Below are 22805 nucleotides of genomic sequence, written 5' to 3'. Positions count from 1 at the left end.
CATTTGTGTCATGACTCCAAGAAGAGAGGTGAAGACCTTAGTGCAGCATCCATGAATTAGAAAAATAACTTCAGGCATAAATTAATTATTTACATCTATCAAAATATGGTAAAATGCTCAGTGTGTGATACTGAGATAGCACACCAACTGTGAATATTGTAAAATGTAATCCAAGCTTGGCATTTTCTAAACGACTTAGAATGCATTTTATAATCAACAATTCATGCTGAATAAGTGGATGTATTATTATATTGCATCCCTTATTAAGTAATGTATCTGAAATGTATGCTCAGCCTTCATAATTGCAGTCTGTAAGATAACGTCATTAAATTCAATGGCATATCAACAGTCCAGGAGTAGTCAAAGAGAGGTGCACTTTAAAATTCATGAGAATTCTGTATGGAAATGATTGTACTACGGACAATACAAGTTGTGAGGGAAATGTTTGACAGAGCACAGGTGGAGTGTATCACATGTCAGAGGCAGAGTATTCTCAGTAGAAAAAAGCGAGACAAAGAGAAACAGCAGGGGAGAAACAATCCACTGAAACTCTTTTATTAATCAAGACAGACTTTCAGTCTAGGATGTTAGAAAACAGTGTTTTATGAGATGTGAACAGTCAGGAATTAACTTTTAAAATGTTTGTTTGGTGTAAGAGCTGATGTGAATAAAGAGCAGTTAAAAGAAGATGAGGCAAATATAGAAGTGTCATCACTCCTGTAAGCAGTTCAAGAAATCTTTAAAGCCTCATAAAGAATGTAAAAACTTATTTAAGAAGCACCTTTCTGAAGTTTCTATCACAGAACATGGCTGTGTTGTTTAAAATAGCGTGTTAAAAAAACATCAAAGCAACTCTGCAGTAAGGAAGTAAAAAACAGTGTTTTGTTTGACTACTTTAAAAAGCTGAAACAACAGTAAGAATTAAGTGCTCAACAATTCTAATGAATAAAGTAAACAGCCAACTAAGAGCAGAGGATGTACAGTATTAGGCATTTAATGCATAGCAAAAAAAAATTGAATTAATTTCTCAAATGGAGGGCAAATACATTACAAGACTAGAGAGAAACATGTGACCTGGAAGTTCACTTTTCTTCCGTTATATATATTAAAGAGTGGAATTTAACATTAAGTGAGTCATTTAGAACTGAAACAACCCAATTATATACATATTTGGCCTACAGGATGAAGTACAAATCGTCTAGAGAGGCTATTTAAGAAAATATATTTTCGTTAGGTAGGGCTTGTAAACTGCATGCATCTTTAACAAACATGTTTTTTTTTATTTGAACCACATTTGAACCACATGCTTGGGTATGTTTCCATAGTCTGCAGAAGTCTAGCAGCAGTGCTGTTTTGAGAATGTAAACCTAATGTGCATTGAGTTTTTAGACCCTGAAAATTCCATCAGAATTAGGAGGCATAGTTAGATTGAACTGGGCAGTTCTAGCAGTGATCTAAAAAGTAATTTTTTGATGGTATGCTACTAGAGCCATGGGGTAGAAAAAGTGTTGGGTTCTATAAATTTATGATGTATTCATTTATGATCATTAATAATGTTCACTTGTTTAATTTGATTTCAATTTGTCTGTTCCACATTCTTTCCTTTTTCTATCATCATAGCTTTTACGTCTATCCCTGATTGTCTCTGTCATCTTTTTTATAAACTTTTTCTCATTTTCATATCTATCAACTATTCTTAAGTGTCAGAGTATTCTGGCAAAACTCCATGCACTGTAATATATTAATAAAATATGATTCTAGTCTTGTTCCGAGAACCCACTAATACATTTTTCTTCCTTGACCCAGGTCATGTCTCTACAACATCAACAAATAGCAGTAATCTTATATGAAATAGGGTAAATGTACATCTATTTTCATTCTGATTTACTTTGTCAAGATAGGGAGCCTAATAAACAAAAGAAAGACAATAAGAAAGTTTACAATATTTATTGAAACTATCTTGCTCTATTATGAAGCAACTGTGTTGTGATTTAGAAACATGTGCAACTGAGTGAAGTATTCAATATTACGAGCAAACTGTATACAATGAAAAGCCCTATCATGACGAATTATATATTTGTCTAAGCCTACCCTCACTACGTGAGTACAAGAATATATCAATGATCTCTGGGATTAGAACCGGACCCCATACCTGGCATTTTATAGTTAGGTGGTCCGCATCATAAGTGTAAACTCAGTTTACGCAAGGTTGGGGCACCCATTCCATGACCTCTGCCTCTACAAGAATCCTCCTCTGTGTTTTCCAAAGGCAAGTCTCAGTTTATATGATAAAAAGTGCTGCATTGGAAACAGCAGCTGTGCCTTTCTTTTGAGTCTAAACATTTGGAGATGTTGCTGACCAATCATAGCAAAACTGGGCACCATGTTGTTTGACCTTGTACGAAATGTTCAGAGTGAATCGAAAAAGAAGAACTGAATAATAATAATAATAATATGAACAGTATATTTCTAAAGAAATATCATAGCACATAATAAACATGGTATGTGTGGCTGTGCAAAGCAAAAGTGGCCTAAAACGTGCAGTTAGGCTTATTTCAGGGAGAATCAAGTGGACCCTAAAGGGAACTTACTTCAAAATGTATGCACCTAACATGGTGTTTCTATTGAAACAGTCAAAATACACATGTTTTGACATATAATCTTTTCAGATAGTCTGTAAGTTTTCTTGATGTAAGAGTTCAAGAGCTTGGTTAAATATGATCACTAACTGTGAATGGCGCTGTTGCTGACTCGTGGCCTCACATGGTAGAACTATCCCATAGCTTACACCGACCACCAGGCCCTAGTAAGATATATCACAGTTACAGAGAGTTAGCGGGTTTTTTCATTTGACTGCACAGCTATCCCTCATGCTATCATGACTTTAGGGCATTACATTTTGAAGAGCTGAGTTTATCTCAGATTTGACAGACCTTAACTGGTTGCACAGCAAACCTACCACTAGGGGCTACCAAACGTTAAGGATTTGGCATAAGATATAGAACTTTCAGCCTTTGAGTACAGCCAGCAAAGTTATTTATTATGCCTCACAGAATGTACAAGTTCTGGCCTCTGACAGCAGCATTGTAATGCAGGGCTTAGAATCTGCGACCTCAGACTGCAGAGCTTTCTCACAATCTTAGGCCCCAGAGTCTGACGACCTGAGTAGCTGAACTAGGTTATACTTCTTCGAAGTCATAATTGATCAAAACCAACATAACTGAGAAATTTTCCAAGGATTATGATATAGCTTTCTTTAAAAAGGTAAGACTTTTTGTATGTCATCTGTATGATGTGAGCAATGTATGCCACACCAATTAGTACACTTCAACTTTGCACACTTCATAATTGTGGTTGTGTGAATCTTTTAGTTCGCAAGCTTTACAACGTCCCATTGAAAACTTCAAAAACTACAAGCATCTATGTGAAATTTGTGACTTTGTTGGAAATTGTACTCCACACGGCATTAAAAAGCATTGACAATGCCAATAGTTATGGCTTTTACATGAAACGTCAGTCATTTATCAGTTTAGGTACTCAATATGTCCCTCATCCTTGTACAAATCTTCCTACCTACTCACCCAGCCACTTAAACCACCACAATGAAATACAAATACAAACTGAACAATATAAGCAAGAACAAATGAAAGAATAATAGTAGAAAAATAAAAACATGCTGCCACCTAAATATGGCAGGCATATGCTAGCAATATAAAGTAAAATTAAACATAGTAGAGAGCAGACTAGCCATCTTGAGATGGTATTCTACATAGTGTATTATTGTTTTAAAATTCCATGTCTGCCACATTTAAAAACAATATTTTGCCCATGTTGGAATGGTGATACAATGATACATTATAACCAATATATTCAGTGATGGTCCTTTGGTTTAAAGGCAATGTCCATGGGGATTAGTGCAATAGAGATTAAATTAGTGGCAAGCAAATGACCTCTTAGCACTGTCTGAGGATCTGTAGTGTGCTCTACAAGATGAAAATGGAAACATGAGACGGGAAGAAATTAAAGTGGACCCATAAAAAGAGAAAATGTTAATCTAAAGAAATGTTCCACTGGGCCTGACTCTGAAGTGCACTCATTTTCAAGCAGATGTGCTGCTTTGGTCAGTCAAATGACAAAATACACAGAGCAATAGAGCCAATGGCTGAAGTGAGCTCACCCATTGACCATGTAGTATGCTGCCATGGATGGAAACCGAGTGTAAATGGCACTCATGCAGACCAGTGGCAGACGAGGGTTAGCATACGCCCCTTTAAGTATATATATGAATTGTTTACAAGATCCAGGCAAACAACTAAACCTGTCAGATATTCAAAAGCAATTGTAGCAAGGATTATTACAGTGCAATTTTTGTCCACGCGGTTTGTCAAAAGGGGCACTCAACACAAAAAGCCTTGCCTTCTAATGTAATATATGAGATTCCATATAACACAAAATCTATCTGTAGGCTTAAAAAGGGTGCAATAGCAATCCGCCCTCAAAGGTGTATTGGTTTTAACATATGTGATTCATAATAAATAAATCAGTCCTTCTGCCTTTGTCATAACTTTTCTTAATAAACAGAAGAAAACACATTGCATCTGACATTATTTGTCTTCAATGAACCAATCAGGTCTACAGCCTTTATCACAAGCTTTTCACCATAACCAATGTGATATTACTGGATTGAGGATAAGCTTTCCCCAAAAGGCAATCATTAAATACAGTAATAAACATGAAATATGTACAGAATTAGATGGCAAAAAATGTGAAGTCCCGCCTAAGAGCAACTAACAAAGAAACAATAGTGTAAATGTCTCCCAGGGCTTGGTCAAGCGCATCACCAACACCAAAACCTTTGCCTACTATGGTAGTCAGTGAAATTTCATGTAACCTAATACTAGTCTACATACAATAGCACTGTGTAATAACAACCCATCCTTAAAGTTCTACTGACTTCATTTAGTTTGCAGAAAAAATGCTATCCTAAGAAGCCTTAATAAGGGTTATTTTACTACAAATATTGTGTCCCCACTGGGTATCAAAGAGTGTAATCAGCCCCAAAACCCGTTCCTACTTCGGTTATTTGTGAGAGGCAACGTGTTGTAACCTGATGGGTTGGTTTTTTTTTTGCAGAGTTTTATATAGCGCGAACTAGACCCGAACCGAATCAGGTATCAGAGCGCTTTACATATTTTTCCAGTTACGTTACATGAGGACACACTTTCATTTTAGGCACGGGGAGATTAAGTGATTTGCCCAGAATCACAGGAGGTTTTTGGCGCCGTTACGCAGACTCGAACCCAGATCCCCAGGTCCGTGGTCGAGCGCCCTAGCCGTTAGGCCAACATCCTCTCCATAGTTTCTCAGTTCCCTGCTGCTCGGGCAGTGTGTGTGAAATAATGAAATGTTGATGCATGCCTGAACTGGAAGAGTTGGATAGAGTCGGCTGAGTGCCAGGTGGGGCAATTACATATAACTCGTAACTTAAGAGATATCTTCCTCAATAAATTTACTTTGTAAATCTACTTGACCCCGGCATACAAAAGGGTATCTTTTATTTACAATACAATGTAACAAAATACTTTCATGCAGATTAATATCAATCCACCCTTATGTGCCTATTGACGTTTAAGTATGCCATTCATATTTAATAAATCAGGCCGACTGCCTTGATTGGAACTTTTCATAATAAACACATCAGGCCTATAGACTTGATCATTGACTTGTTACCAAAGCAAACAGTCCTGCTGCATTAAGCAAATGCTTTCCAACCAGGCAAAGGTGCTTTACAAGCACTCTTTTTTGTTTCAAATCTGTTTATTGAAAATAGAACACACAGGTGAATCCTATGTAGCCCCACCAAAACGACTTTAAAAAAAACATTGTCACTTAATTTTGGTGTCAGAGTACCACAAATAAAATGGAAAGAAATGAGTTAGTACCTTCACACCCTAGCCCACACTGTCAGTGAGGAGGGAGTAGGTAAAGCATGAAGCAAAAATTTGCTATTGACCCTGTCACAGTTACCTAGCGTCCCCCAGAGTTCGAGAAGGACACAGGGGAGGCCTTGGATCTCACTACGGTCTTATGGAGGTTTTCCCAGCCTGCGGCATCAAGTGATTTAAGCGGAAGAATAGCCAGCTCACCTGGCTCTTGCACTAAACAACTCATTAGATCAAATTGAGCAACTCTAGGGGCACATGGCTCACGTGAAACAATAGAAAAGAAGACAGAAAGGAAAAGTAAAAGAGAAAGAAAGAGGAGGGGGGTCAAACCGCTCAACTAAGCGAGAGCGCAAGGGAAGGTGCGTTAAATATAGACTGTGGTCGGAGGGGGGCAGAGGTCTCGTGGTAGGAGGGGAGAAGAAGCCTTTACTACGAAGAAGTCGGTTCTGGAGAGTCTTGTCTAAGGCCCCTCACATAAGGTTCAAGGGAGTAGTCAAACAGCTGCAGGGTAGTTAACCTAGGGGAAACCAATCGAGAATATTCCATACTAGAAAGATGTCATGTTAAGGGATGCCAAACCAGAGTGAATTTGGTATCAGCATGATTGATACGTGCAGTGAGCAATTCAAGGGCTAAACCCTGCCACAAACGTAGAAACCAAGTGGCCATGGGGGGGGGGGGTTCTTTAAAAAAAAATAGAGCTATGGATTGCCTGGCAGCACCCAGCATCTGCAGTATCAACAGCCAGTCTGCGTATTTCATGGACGTCATTGTCGGGGTCTAATGCTTAGTATGGTTTTGTAGCATCTAGTGAACTCGAATCGGGGTGAAGTACCAGCGCAACATAAGCTTATAAGCTGATTTGCGCTAAGGTATGCTATGATATATTTTCAGGATATCCTTCCACAACCAGGCCCAAAATTCTGGAGGTATGTCTTCCCCTAGGTCAGTGTTCCATTGCGTTTGGTAAGTGTGAGGTAGGGGTTGATGTGAGTGTTGCAAGACAGTGTAAGTGCGAGAGATCAATCCCCTCGACCCAACTAATTGAGGCACAAGAGTTTCAAAATCTGTGAGTTTTCTAGTGGCACCTTTGGAATAGGCCGGAGCAAGCAAACAATGCCGTAGCTGATAGTATTACATCCGAGCCCCCTCTGTAAGGTGGAAGGACCGTTTGCATTGATCGAAAGAGATGAGTTTGTCGCCTTGAAACTAATCTTGGATGACCCGGCACTCCCCATCAGACTACGTGCCAAACACCCTAGGTTGCAATGGGGGGGGGGGAAACATGAGATTACGCACAATGGGAGTATTAGGGGAGGGAAAAGTAGTCAGACCCTGAGATACCGCCAATTTGTGCCAAACCTCTAGGACTGTTTTAGTGGGAGTAGCGATGTAGGCACTACGGGATGAGCTCCACGAGAGAGCCAAGCCAGGTCCTACATGGCCTACAGGAAACCGCCTGATCCATATAGAACCAATGTTTCTCACTGTCTTAGACTACCCACTCTGTAATTTACTGAAGGTGGCATGCCCAATAGTATTCCAAAAGATTAGGGTTGGCGAGCCCACCTCGATCCAGAGGTAACATCATGGTCTTGTTAGAAAAACACGGGCGCGATCGCCCACACACGAAGGAGGTGAATTCCCGCTGAAGCAAAAGAATGTCTGCCTGAGCTATTGGGGTGGGGAGGGATTGAAATAAATACAAGATCTTCAGAGGAGCGACATTTTTATAGCATTAATGCACCCCAGCTATGCCAACGGGAGACCCTTCCATCTATATAGTACCTCTTGCATCGCCCCTCTAAATCTAGGCCAGTTAGTCGATGTCCAAGAAGAAAGTGAGGAAGTCAGATATAATCCTAGGTATCTGATCGACTTATCTGTCCATTGGAGAGGGAGTAATCCTTTTAGGTCCCGAACCTCCAAGGCAGAGAAGGTGAGGTTGAGTGCGTGTGACCTAGAGAGATTGATTCGGAATCGTAAACGCTATCTCAAAGGATCGTAAAAGTGTGGCTAACGCTGGAAGAGAGGAAGATGGGGAGGCAAGAGAAAGCAGCAGGTCGCAAAAAGGGAAACCTTATGATCATATCCCCGTAAAGGAATACCACGGATTTCAGGATTGCGTCTAATGACAATAGCAAGGGGTTCCACCACAAGGGTGAATAACAAAGGGGATAGAGGGCATCCCTGTCTAGAACCCCGACGATTCGGGATGGAAGCAGTGAGGCATCCATTAAACCAGATACGGGTGGTAGGATGCGTGTTATAGGCCATGAATCTAGAGAACATTTGTGGGTCCAGACCCACCCTCCATAGGAATTCCCGAAGAAAGCGCCAGTCTACCCGATGGAAGGCATTCTCCACGTCGAGGGACACCAAACAAGCCGGTACATATCCCTGATCTGCGCTTTTCCCACTATATGGGAAATCCGGCGAATGTTGTCTGCTCTCTGCGTTGTTGGATAAACCCGACCTGATTAGGGTCAATCAGAGGAGAGTGGTCCTTGCCGGGTTTTGGCACAAGGACGATCTCTGCCTTCGCCATAGTCGGAGTAAGGCCTGAAGTCTCTGTAAAACTGTTAAAACGGTGTAATAAGTGTTCTCTGAGTTTCGGGTAAAAGAACCGATAAAAGGCCTTCCCCACCACTGCATCCACCGCTGTGCTTCCTGGTGAGAAAGAGCGAGGCTGTCCAGCGGAGTCCGCACAGCGTAGAGGTTTTCTCAAGATGGTGGCTACAGAGCTTCAGTGGAGAGACGGCTCAGATAATCGGGACAGCAGTGCAGGTAGGATCACCCACGGGCGCCCGGAAGCAACCCCAAACCTTTATCAGCAGTATGACACCAGGCAGGGGCCCCGGCGACCGGCATAGGCAGCTTTAGGCAGGCGACATGGAGCGGAGACCCAAGCAAACACGTCTTACTCCATGTGCGACTTCCTAGCACTCTTTTTAAGTGGAAGCACACAGGTTCTGTGCAGTCAAATACTGTACATTAAAGAATCAACTTGTGGGTGGGGTTAGGTCCCCTAGCTCAATAGGACTACTAAAACCTCTTTTACTGTTGATTACAAAGGTCTGGCAGCAGCTACGCTGTTAACACCGTCTTAAAAAGGACATTTTATCAGCAGAACTACATCACAGGGAAATGTTTTGGTTATGCCAGAAATACCCTAAACTTTGTTTTCATGCTTGTGTGTATTTGGCTCACCTTCCCTCTGCAAATGATGTTGAAGACTACCCAATTGTGAAAAAATGCTGCGACTAAATCAAGCTGGCTGAACCACTGAAGGCTCGAGCCAAAAACTGGGCTCTACTCGAGGTCATCTTGGATTCTCAAGGCCAAAAGAAGCTAAGATTTCAAGTGGCTTCTGCCTACCACCCATGCAGTGACGTGACGCATAATGATTGGGCTCCACTGAAGAAAGTGATGAAGGGCCCTCGATTATCCCATATGTCACAGATATTATTTGGTCTTGTGCTCAGTAGGATTACTCCTGGAGAGTTGGGGACCCATTAAAGGGTTGGGGCACCCCTGCATCGCCAGGGCTGCCGGGGCCTGTGTTACCCCCCTGCACCAATGCTCTAACCTCATGCACCAAGAATTAAAGACACACCATTACCATTGATGTAAAACAGGAGAGAGAAATACATGCCTGTCTTGTAGCCGAATTGTACAATACGAAACCAGAAAACCTGGAATCAATCCCTGCTTCCACACTTAGCAAATTGTGTGATCTTCGGCAAATATTTTATTTCACTGTACCTCCGTTTTATTATAAAATATGAAAACATGAAAGCACATTAAATACATAACTTCATCTTCAGTAAAAAAAAAAAAAACTCTCGTGTTTGATTTATTAGACTACAACGTCACCCCTGACAACAGACTTGCCTCTAACTTCTCTAATGGCATTGTAGTCAGGACTGTGGAGGAGAAAGAATGTTTCTAAGTTCAGGCTTGAAACCTATCAGTTTAATAAATGCCTCTCGTTGCAGTGATATAATCTGATACAAAAAACTTCTGCATGTTAAAGAAATGTTAGAATTTTTGAGAGAATTTATCATATTTTTACAAGGTGTTTTTTGAGATTTACATGCTAACATTTTCATTGCTCGACTCGTGCACGGGCTCAGCACTCCCTGTTAACTTTTTGGCTCGCTGCCTCTACGAATAAACATGCTACTCCCGAGAAAAAAAAATAATGCTTCTGGCTCCGAATAGGATTCTGAAGTAGTGTGAATCACACTACACAGTTGTTTTTAGTACTGGCTGCCTTGCAGCAGTGTTCTTCTGAGTCAGTTCTCTTATCTTTCTCATCTGGTTGTTGCTGACTCCTCGTCCATGTTTGACTCCTGACCCTGCACCCTCATTTTTCACCCTCTTCTGATTTCTTTTCCACCTTTTCGCGCCTCCTTTTTTTCTCTTTAAAATTTTCCTCTGCTTGTATTTTTTTTTTTTGGGCCCGGCTGCATCAGCAGGTTTCAAGAAGAGGAGAGGTCAGCACTAATTATTTTGACCACATGTTTCCTCCATTGATGCTGTTGGCGGCGGCGATAGCATGGGCCTACCCAGGAACGAGACAGACGACGGCCATTGGGGGGCATAAGCTATGGCGCATTCATCAGGAAACCAGTGTCCGGCGCACTAAAAGTCATGCATGCCACTTCTGGCTGAACATTGTGGCCTTCGAGGGAGAAGGGCACAATCATGTTCACGGTTTGAGACCGAAAATAATGTGATGAGATTCACAGAGAAGAAGGAAGACTATGACAATATATAAAAAAAACAAATGGAGTTTGAAACAGTGGTTTACTTATGGTTAGTACAATTTGCATTCAAATAACCATTTTGTAGACACTGTCTCATTATAGCAAAACGTTTATTATTGTTGGATTTTGTTTCAGAACTTTCTTTAGCAACTCATGAAGTCTTGATGGGCTTTAATTTGACAGTCCGGGGTATGCAAGGAATGGCTGTACATAGATGCTGATTTGTCAAGGAAAACAGTGAGTGACCCAACAGAACTCTTATCCAAAGAACCAATGCTAACCACAGGGCTATCATCACCCCAGAAAACACAGCCGCCAACATGAAGTTATCCCCTCAGGGGTCCCATCAGATTCCTGCTCACACCACACCTACTCCAGAGGACTGCAACCCATAAGTGCCATGCTCAGACCTATTTTGAATGCCTCCACCTCTTCCGTGTCCTTGGCAGATGCTTGGAAACACAAACTCTTCTCCCTTTGCAGATGAAACCCTCATTGAAACCTTCAATGCTCACTAACTACAGATCAATCGCCCTGCTACCATTCCCAGCCAAGATCTAAGAGAAAATCGTCAACAGACACCTCACCGAATATCTTAATGGCCACCAACTACTCAACACCACTGCAAAGAAACACCCCTTATTGCTACCACAGATGGCATCTGCATGACTCTAGATGGAGGAGACCCAGCTGAACTCATCCTCCTGGACTTCACCACAGAATTTGACACAGTCTCCCACCCCATCCTCACCTAATGCCTACATAACAATTAAATCCAAGGACACACACTCTGATCATTCTGCTCCTTCTTGGCTGGAAAGACCCAGTCAGTTAGCCTGGCACCGTACGCCTCGGACACCCGCAACCTCATCTGTGGAGTTCCGCAAGAATCCTCCCAGAGCTCGACCCTCTTTAACGCATACATGATCATTTTAGCCAGTATCATCCACTATTATGACATCAACATCCTCTCCTACACCGACGACATGCAACTCATTCTCTCACTCACAAACAAGACGCCCAGTATCTGAATTAAGTTCAATGCCTGCATGAGTGAAATTGCCCACTGGATAAAGACCAGCTGTCTGAAGCTGAACAACAACAACACCGAAATCATATCCTTCAGAAAGAGCAAATCACTGTGGGCCACAAACTAGTGGCCCACAGAGCTGGAAATGACCCACCACCAACCTTGCCAAGAACTTCGGAATCATTATCAACAGCAAACTCGACATGACCGTCCAAGATAATGCATCACCTCTGTCATGCTTCCATGCCCTGAAGATGCTCAGAAAGATTTTCAAATGGCTTCCAATCAGCGTCTGGAAAACCATCATGGACACCCTGGTCACAGCAGGCTTGACTATGGAAACATCCCTTGCGCAAGGATCACCAAAAAACTCGCCAGAAGGCAGTAGACCATTTAGAACTTGGCGGACAGAATCTCCCTTAACTTCCCACGCCACACTCACATCACACCACACCTGAAGGAGCTCCACTGGCTGCCAGTTCACAAATGAGCACAATTTAAACTCCTCACTGATACTTTCAAGGGACTATATAACGCTGGCCCAGCATATCTCAACAACCACATCTTCTTTCATGAACCTTCAAAACGTCTTCACTTATCCGAACGGAACTCCTTGTTCCACACATTCCACACATATGGAAAACCAAATCCTGTGGTCGAGGCTTCTCGTACTTTGATCCTAAAGCATGGAACAACCTGCCACTAGACATAAGAGCCTCCTTCTCAATTCTTGAATTTCATAAGAAGCTGAAGACCTGGCTTTTCAAATAGTAGTCCCACCAGGCCCTAGGTGTGGCTAGACTTCTTTTTATTGGAATGATATCAAAAGACATTACATCATTGTATTCATGAATCAATAAAAATGTACATGGCATAGCTATTTAGTCAAATTTGACACCAGTGTTATAGAAGAAATTAATGATCATGCAAAAGTGAAGAAACGTATGTGTGAAAAAGGAAAACATGATAGAACAGAAAAAACTCATGAAAAATTCATGAAGGGAAACACATCATATCTATAGCACATAGGCAGTTATGAGATCAGCCAGATTGTTAGCTGGTGTCTTCTGGTATGTACATGGCTCAGGGACATTTGATAAAGATTAATTTTGTCAAAACATCTTTTTTTGTGAGACTATACTTCATGTATTTTTATACTGCTTTTTGACCACCCTAACTTGTATTTTGTTTTTCTTCTATCTCTCTCTCGTTTTTTGCCTCTAGGTGCGATGTAAAATTGACATGTGTTTGACCCTCTAGCCCTGATGTATTTGCCTTAACAATGAAATATGTTGGCCTTTCATAATTATCGGTCAGACCGTGAAGTTTGTGTTTTTAATTATGTGCCAGGTCTGGACATTTAAGTAAATGAATGGCACACTTCCTTGTACACATTTTTTGTTTGATGGTGAGTGAAAGGTGTGCACTCCATGTTTATCAGGGGGCCTGTCTGATACACCATTAGAAGGGTGTTTTTTGCAGGGATACTGTAGATTATTTAGTATCTTTCCCCGAGGTCAGATGAAGATACTGACTGAGGGTCACATTGTTGATTTAGGCATGATTTTTGAGTGCCTATCCTGCAAATAGAAACTCCCCTAACGATGAGAAGCAGGAGCTTGTGGGATTGTTGCCCAGCGGCTGGTGGTGGAAGCTTATGTGAGGTGACTTCTATTATTTTTTTTCATATAGCTGAGTGTAGGGGTGTAGGAAACAGTTTATTTTGTAATATATTGTTTTGAGTGGAGGGCACCACTTTTTCCTGAATTCCCTCCCTGCTCCCCTTTGTGTGAGAGCAGTGGCGGCTGGTAGAGAACTGTGGCGGGCGGTTTAGAAAAAAAATACTAACCTGCTCGTCACGGCTCAGTCACCAGCCGCAGCCTCTTCTCTGTCCTACTGCTCTCCTGGCTCCCAGAAGCAACCAAACTTCCAGGAACTACTAAGCCAATCATGACATTGCTGTCACCATGACAGCAGCGTAGTGATTGGTCTGAGTGCCGTGATTCGGTGCTCAGATGGTGACTGACAGCCTGTTGCATGTTCTCCACCCAGTCTGTGTAATACAGGTGTTAAAAAACATGCATAGTGTGCATGACTGTTTGGCTGGCCAAACCGTCATGCACACTTCAGGTGCAGCAGCAGCCACTCCTCCTCCCTGTGACACAGGGAGCCCAGCCATGCCCACCCTAACTTTACTCCAAGAGCCCCAAAAAATCATTAAAATGTTTCACTTCACACTGCTCCAAGAGCAGTGTGGCGACGCTCCTCTGCCTTAGCGGAGGCGCCGCCACTGTGTGAGAGATGAGACTCTGTCTAATTGGTTCCCAGATTTTTTACAATCGTCTACATCTAGGGTCTTTTTAGATTACTGGCATTTCCAGCCCACCGAGAAAGAGAAATTCTTGCTACCTAGCCAGAGGATCCGGGGCTTCTTTCTGAAGCCATGCTCAGGCTATAGACAACCTAGCAGAAGTTATAGCAAAGAGGAAGACCTCTGCGACACTAACTGGGACTTTGGATAAGTAGTCCAACATGATGATTTTAGGCTCCGGATGAATACATGTCTTCAGAAATTGATTGATTAAATCAACAACTTTATCCCAAAATGGTCCCATGAGGTTACAGGTAGGATAGATGTGTATAGTATCTGCCTGAGATTTGTTACACTGTAAACTTTCAGATGTCGTCCAAAGACCCCATTAGTGTAGTTTACATGGCATATAATACAAATGTAAATGTAAATGTAAATGTAGTTGAGCTTATATAGCGCACAGCTACCCGCAGTGGGTTTCCCGGCGCTTGCTTAGGGAACCCTTCCTGGTATTCCCCTGTGAGATAGCAGGGTATCCACAAGGTGAAAGTCAGGCATCCCGCAGCGAGGGGCCGTTGTGGAGATTAAGCAAGCTATTGCCCAGAGTCGCAGAGTGTGAACCCGTGAGTCGAGGAGGCACCGGGGCGAGAATTATCGAGTCCGTGGAATTTTTTAGCCCAAGACCCGCCAAGGCGGGAATTGAACCCTGGTCCAGGATCGATCTCAGCTTCCGGGTCTGCTGCCTCTAACCCCTGAGCCACACTTCTCCAATCATAAAGAGTTTTAAAAAAGTGAATCTTAAAAGCAAGATAGATTAAAAGTGTTCTTGATGAGTAGATTTATATACGTGCTTTAACCAAGTGAGACCCTAGTATCCAATTTGGAAGACCAACTTCGCGATATTATGTCAAGTTTATTAATTGTGTGATTATAATTACCCGAGATACAATAAAAGATACATACAAGATCGGGTCACCTTTGTGAGTACATTCACTACGCAGTCCAACCAAATTCAAAGAATAGTGAAGAAACATTGGAGCATTCTGAATACTGGAACTGACTCCATACAAGCTCCACTATTCGCTTTTAAAAGAGGACAGAACCTGAAAGACAAGTTAGTCCATACCCGTCCTAAAGGTGAACTACCACGAGCATTGGGCACTCTGTGGGACATGCCAGCAGCCACGGGTCACCATCCCTGTGGCAATTGTGCAGCGTGTCCTAATACTACCAAATCACAAACAATTGACATTGGTACTGGTCGTCCTTGGGAACAGCAGAGATTTACTAATTGTAATAGCTCCAACCTAGTGTACTTAATCACCTGCCCATGCAAAAAAAGATATGTGGGTATGACAACCCGAAAGGTTAAGACACGCATTACAGAACATAAGAGTTCGATCAGGTGCTCTAGACAATCAACAAGACTCACAAACCATTTCCTACAGGCAAAGCACACTCCCACTGATCTGCATTGGACTGTGTTAGAGCAGCCTATGATACCCACCCATATCACTGATATTAAAAGCTTTTTATTTCGGCGTGAACAGAAATGGGTGTACAAACTCCAGACGGACAAACAAGGACTGAATGAAGACATTCCTTGGATGTCGCTATAATGTCACATGGAGTCGACATTCCTTTTCCTAGTGGGTAACATTACATCCCCTTTATGAGTCATGGATTTAATAAAAGACAGGTCGGTGTCCTTAGTGATTTAGACCAAATGGAATTGACAACAATGGACTATTTCTATCTGTACTGAATGAGACAGGACCAGTATTAATATAAGTGATCCGGAAGATGGAATACCTAAAACACTACATTGCCCAGGAGCAATTGGCGTGGCGCGATGACATAAAGGCGCCTTATTTACCACTCTCGAGGGGCTATGGATCCTTCAATATTCGTAGCCGATAATAAACTGTTTTAATATGTAGGACAAGAGACCCCAGTAGGATTATACAAACCTAGTATTAATCTTGTTGCCGGTCGGATCGGAAGCACGTAAACTACATTACCCATGAGTCTATGCGCGGCGCAGCGACGTCAGAGCACCGCGCCTGCCTCTCTCGAGAGACACCGGAACATGTAAAAGCAGGCTGACCTGTCCCGTCGATACCTCCCACAGACAGCCCAGATGGACGTCTGGAGTACCGACGGATAGGTGAGTAACTTGACAAATAGACAGTGATTCCACTTTACGGTCCCCCAGAAGTTTTTGCCGACAAACGCGTGCTAGTGCGTAGTCTAAACGTGCTTTTCGCTCGCATCTTTAGACTGCCCATTTTAACAACAATGTGCCATAGAGTTCGGCTCGAATATTGAATTAGTGCATGCCTCTTGATGCATACGAGCTTGGGACCACGTTTCATAAACATACCAAGCAATAACATCAACAGTCAACCTGTGTGGCTCACGTTAAGATACTTTTTGCTTGGGAATAAGAATTAAAGGATCTAGTGGCTTATCCCAGCCTAATTGTGCTTCCCCTAACCCCTCCCCTTGTTTGCTTATGTTTGTTTAAACAGAGCGGGGCTCCGTCATACCTGCGCTAATGCCGGGTGAGGTGGGGCGACATTCTCCAGAACATTGGGTGAGTGTATTTCACCACAGGTAACTCTGCTCTCTTGTGACTCGCTTTTGAGGGAACAAGATTTGTGATTGTTATAATTAATTAGCAGCCAGTGTGAGGTACTTTGTATGACCTTTGCTGTATGTGAGAAATTAGCTAATGAGCTCTTTCTCTTCTTTCTTTACATATTGGTGTGTGTGTCACATTGTGAAATCCGGGGGTCTTCCAACCAGGAGAACTGAAGGTGATATTTATTTTTCACTCCCCCTTTTGTTTATGCACGTAATTAAGCAGTAGTATTGAAGGTCCTGATGAAGCAGTAGGTGACCAATGGGCCCAAGGTAAAACTGCAGAAACATGTCGACCATGACCATTACAACTGTTAAGGTAGTTATTTGTTGACACTACCTCTTTCACTGTTTTTAATAGCGGGAATGGAAGGTTTCCATTAAACTTTTTTCCTTCCTTTACCCCTTTTTAGCGAAACCACCCCTTTCTGATATATTTTGTTTATTACACGATTTAGCACTGCTTATTAGATACCTCCTGATACCTACCAAGTAATTAAATACATTGGGATATAAAAGATAAACGGGGCACAATCGTGCCAAATCGTGCATTGGGTCACTCCCTTTGTGCTATTGGTCATATTCCCAAATGATGTAGGGCGGTACAGGATGGAACTCTGATGGGAACACTACAAACTTTTTGAGAGTGCCCAGTGAACGATTTCGCTATCAGCTCACACACATTCATTCATTCCTCTTCTGAGGTCTCGACCAAATGCTACTAATTAGTTGGTTTTCAATAGTCTTTAGGGATGTAGCATTGTAGTCATTAAACTTTCCCTCTGACCCCCTTGTGTTAGTATTGTTATTAGAGCAGCTGCTCGGCTGTGGGTTTTTCTCATTTTTTCTTTAATTTCTTACACTCGTACATGATTTTTTCATGACTATTAGATACATTTAATTTACAACATAGGCAGGTTCGGTTAGAGTTGAGGCACGCCAGTGGTTGAGATATTACGTCACTAATCATTCCTTTTTGTCTAAGACAATGGCTACCAATTTAGGTTTAGCTTTCGATGAGGATGAGGTACAAAACATATTATCAGAGAATCCAAGCATTCTGGATCTCTTACCTGCGGCACAGGTTAATACGGATGAAGGGTGGACTAAAGTCCTGGTGTTAAAAAAGAATCAGGCTAGGGTATGTGTGCACGGAACCATAATGGCAGAGTATTTGCGCCGTAATTGCGCCCCCACGGGGCTCATAGTAAATAACGCACCACGTTTATTCCTGGATGACAAGGACTTCTTAAGAGATTGGTACCTTATAGCGTGGAGGTGTACACGCGACTGGTTGGTGTTGATCATCAAGACGGCTAAAAAAAAGCTGACAAGATTCTCGTGGAGATTCAAACCTTAGAAGGTCAGATTAAGACGACGATATCTTCAAGTAAAGTGTTCTCAAAGAAACAAGATGAAGGGAACAAGACCAGTAAGGAGTTTCGGGACTCCACCTTGTTCACCAAATTAGAGAAGTTCAAAAAAGATCTAGCAAACTTTAGCCTGGCAAGGATCTATCCATATACGAGTGATGACTATTCTCCACCAGTATACAATAAAAACACTCAAAAAGGAGGATCAAACTACGGTACCTCTAGCTCGGAGAATGGCTCGAGCGATTCCGATGCATCCAATCAAGGAGGTACTCCCATGAAACAGAGAGGTAGAGGTAACACTAGGAGGAATTGGAGAGGCTATGGCCAACAGTTTGGCCACCACCCGGCGCCCCTCCCTGGTGGCAACCATCTCCCTGGGGACCTCCCACTTACCCCCCCCCATGATGGGACTTTATGATCCACACCAATCCTTTCAAGCTTACAATCAGCAGCCTTTTTTAGGGCCTGGCCGGAGGGCACGAGGCCGCCAACGGACGGCACAACAAGGCCAAGTACGCTGGAACCTACCCCCCCAAACGATGGGTTTGAGGAGTGGGAAAGTCATCGAGCAGGATCAAGCGGAGACGTCGACCGGTCCAACATTGTGATTAACCTCAGTTCCCACCAATTGACTGAGATGGAAGAACAAGTTCTAAATAAAGGCCTGGGCTTCGTCTCCACTAACAGGAGTGACCCATTCGTCACCCAGATTGAAATGGGTAAGTTCTATAGGAAAATCAGACTCCACTACCTATTTGCCCACAAGCAACAAGCTCCTGGTGAGATTATTACAAGAGTTGTTAACACCGGTCTTAAAAGACCTTCAACTTTTAATCCCACCACAATAGGACTCCCAGCAAAAGTACTTACTTTTGAAGAAGCCGTGGATCATGATTTAAAAGAACTTTTTCGCGAAGAGCACATACCTTTCCACAATCTCTCGCGAAGGGAACAAGATGCAATTACCAATTTGGCGAATAATCAATCCGTGGTTATTAAACCGGCGGATAAAGGCGGGGCGATTGTGTTACTTGACTCTGATGCCTATCGGCGAGAGTGCCTTCGCCAACTAAATGACACTAGGGCATATCAAAGACTAACCTCAGACCCCACTGATAGACTGACTAGACAAATTAGTCAGATTGTGGAGGAAGCCCTTAGTGAGGGTTCGATAACAGCAAAAGAAGGGCAATATCTATGCACAGTGAATCCCAGAGTTCCCTATTTCTATCATTTACCGAAAATACATAAACCCCAACGTCCGCCTCCAGGTCCCCCTATCATCTCAGGGATCGGCTCTCTATTAGAGCCGTTATCAACTTTTGTTGATGTTTTTTTGGAAGCAATGGTGAGCGAAATGCCTACCTACCTCAAAGATACCAAAGATGTATTGAGACTCCTTCCTGATATTGAATACGATAGTAGAACGGACATCTTGGTATCATTTGATGTGGAGAGTTTATACACCTCGATTCCACAGCTAGAAACATTAGAAGTAGTGGAGGCGCTTCTAACAGAGAGAGACCTGGATTCAATCACCCCAGTAAGATTAATAATGACTTTGGCCAATATAGCTATGACTGAGAACTTTTTTCAGTACGAAGATTCCCTCTACCTTCAAGTGAGCGGGACAAGTATGAGCAGCATTTTTGCTCCGTCCCTAGCAAATCTATATGTCCATAGATTTGAGGAAGATCACATCTTTTCCAACACCAATCCTTTCACAGACAATGTACGTCTGTGGAAGCGATATATAGATGATATCCTAGTGATTTGGAGGGACAGCGAAGCTGAACTCAGTAAATTTCACGAGTGGCTGAACGAAAGGAATCGTTTCCTGCGGTTCACAATGGAACAGAGCAGATCACAGCTGGCATTCCTTGATCTCCTTATAACATCTACGTCGACAGGTTTGGCGTCTGAATTATTCCGCAAGACGATGGCACGGAATTCGCTATTGAATTACCATAGTTGTCACCCTAAGTCTCTCCGCGACAACTTGCCCTATGGGCAATTTCTGCGCATTCAAAGAAATTGTTCTACCAGAAACCGGTTCGAACACCATGCAGGAGGTCTGGAAAAGGATCTCTTACATAAAAGAGTACCCGAAACATCTAGTTCGCAGATCAAAAAAGAGAGCCTCCAATAATAACCGTGAAGGGCTATTGGAGATTATGCCGCCTAAACCTCAACAAGATCGGGTCACCTTTGTGAGTACATTCACTACGCAGTCCAACCAAATTCAAAGAATAGTGAAGAAACATTGGAGCATTCTGAATACTGGAACTGACTCCATACAAGCTCCACTATTCGCTTTTAAAAGAGGACAGAACCTGAAAGACAAGTTAGTCCATACCCGTCCTAAAGGTGAACTATCACGAGCATTGGGCACTCTGTGGGACATGCCAGCAGCCACGGGTCACCATCCCTGTGGCAATTGTGCAGCGTGTCCTAATACTACCAAATCACAGACAATTGACATTGGTACTGGTCGTCCTTGGGAACAACGGAGATTTACTAATTGTAATAGCTCCAACCTAGTGTACTTAATCACCTGCCCGTGCAAAAAAAGATATGTGGGTATGACAACCCGAAAGGTTAAGACACGCATTACAGAACATAAGAGTTCGATCAGGTGCTCTAGACAATCAACAAGACTCACAAACCATTTCCTAGAGGCAAAGCACACTCCCACTGATCTGCATTGGACTGTGTTAGAGCAGCCTATGATACCCACCCATATCACTGATATTAAAAGCTTTTTATTTCGGCGTGAACAGAAATGGGTGTACAAACTCCAGACGGACAAACAAGGACTGAATGAAGACATTCCTTGGATGTCGCTATAATGTCACATGGAGTCGACATTCCTTTTCCTAGTGGGTAACATTACATCCCCTTTATGAGTCATGGATTTAATAAAAGACAGGTCGGTGTCCTTAGTGATTTAGACCAAATGGAATTGACAACAATGGACTATTTCTATCTGTACTGAATGAGACAGGACCAGTATTAATATAAGTGATCCGGAAGATGGAATACCTAAAACACTACATTGACCAGAAGCAATTGGCGCGGCGCGATGACATAAAGGCGCCTTATTTACCACTCTCGAGGGGCTATGGATCCTTCAATATTCGTAGCCGATAATAAACTGTTTTTAATATGTAGGACGAGAGACCCCAGTAGGATTATACGAACCTAGTATTAATCTTGTTGCCGGTCGGGTCGGAAGCACGTAAACTACATTACCCATGAGTCTATGCGCGGCGCAGCGACGTCAGAGCGCCGCGCCTGCCTTCTCGAGAGACACCGGAACATGTAAAAGCAGGCTGACCTGTCCCGTCGATACCTCCCACAGACAGCCCAGATGGACGTCTGGAGTACCGACGGATAGGTGAGTAACTTGACAAATAGACAGTGATTCCACTTTACGGTCCCCCAGAGGTTTTTGCCGACAAACGCGTGCTAGTGCGTAGTCTAAACGTGCTTTTCGCTCGCATCTTTAGACTGCCCATTTTAACAACAATGTGCCATAGAGTTCGGCTCGAATATTGAATTAGTGCATGCCTCTTGATGCATACGAGCTTGGGACCACGTTTCATAAACATACCAAGCAATAACATCAACAGTCAACCTGTGTGGCTCACGTTAAGATACTTTTTGCTTGGGAATAAGAATTAAAGGATCTAGTGGCTTATCCCAGCCTAATTGTACTTCCCCTAACCCCTCCCCTTGTTTGCTTATGTTTGTTTATACAGAGCGGGGCTCCGTCATACCTGCGCTAATGCCGGGTGAGGTGGGGCGACATTCTCCAGAACATTGGGTGAGTGTATTTCACCACAGGTAACTCTGCTCTCTTGTGACTCGCTTTTGAGGGAACAAGATTTGTGATTGTTATAATTAATTAGCAGCCAGTGTGAGGTACTTTGTATGACCTTTGCTGTATGTGAGAAATTAGCTAATGAGCTCTTTCTCTTCTTTCTTTACATATTGGTGTGTGTGTCACATTGTGAAATCCGGGGGTCTTCCAACCAGGAGAACTGAAGGTGATATTTATTTTTCACTCCCCCTTTTGTTTATGCACGTAATTAAGCAGTAGTATTGAAGGTCCTGATGAAGCAGTAGGTGACCAATGGGCCCAAGGTAAAACTGCAGAAACATGTCGACCATGACCATTACAACTGTCAAGGTAGTTATTTGTTGACACTACCTCTTTCACTGTTTTTAATAGCGGGAATGGAAGGTTTCCATTAAACTTTTTTCCTTCCTTTACCCCTTTTTAGCGACACCACCCCTTTCTGATATATTTTGTTTATTACACGATTTAGCACTGCTTATTAGATACCTCCTGATACCTACCAAGTAATTAAATACATTGGGATATAAAAGATAAACGGGGCACAATCGTGCCAAATCGTGCATTGGGTCACTCCCTTTGTGCTATTGGTTATATTCCCAAATGATGTAGGGCGGTACAGGATGGAACTCTGATGGGAACACTACAAACTTTTTGAGAGTGCCCAGTGAACGATTTCACTATCAGCTCACACACATTCATTCATTCCTCTTCTGAGGTCTCGACCAAATGCTACTAATTAGTTGGTTTCCACAGCTCGGAATATTAATAACATTTTGCAAAATGTCATTATCAGTCAGACAAATACCATTAGGGGAAAGACGAAGAATAGCAGATTCCGAAAAACTGCTTTAGGGATCCCAAATTCC

Source organism: Lissotriton helveticus, chromosome 4_1 (genome assembly GCF_964261635.1).
Source record: "Lissotriton helveticus chromosome 4_1, aLisHel1.1, whole genome shotgun sequence".
Taxonomy (NCBI): domain Eukaryota; kingdom Metazoa; phylum Chordata; class Amphibia; order Caudata; family Salamandridae; genus Lissotriton; species Lissotriton helveticus.
This window is presented reverse-complemented; position numbering follows the sequence as displayed.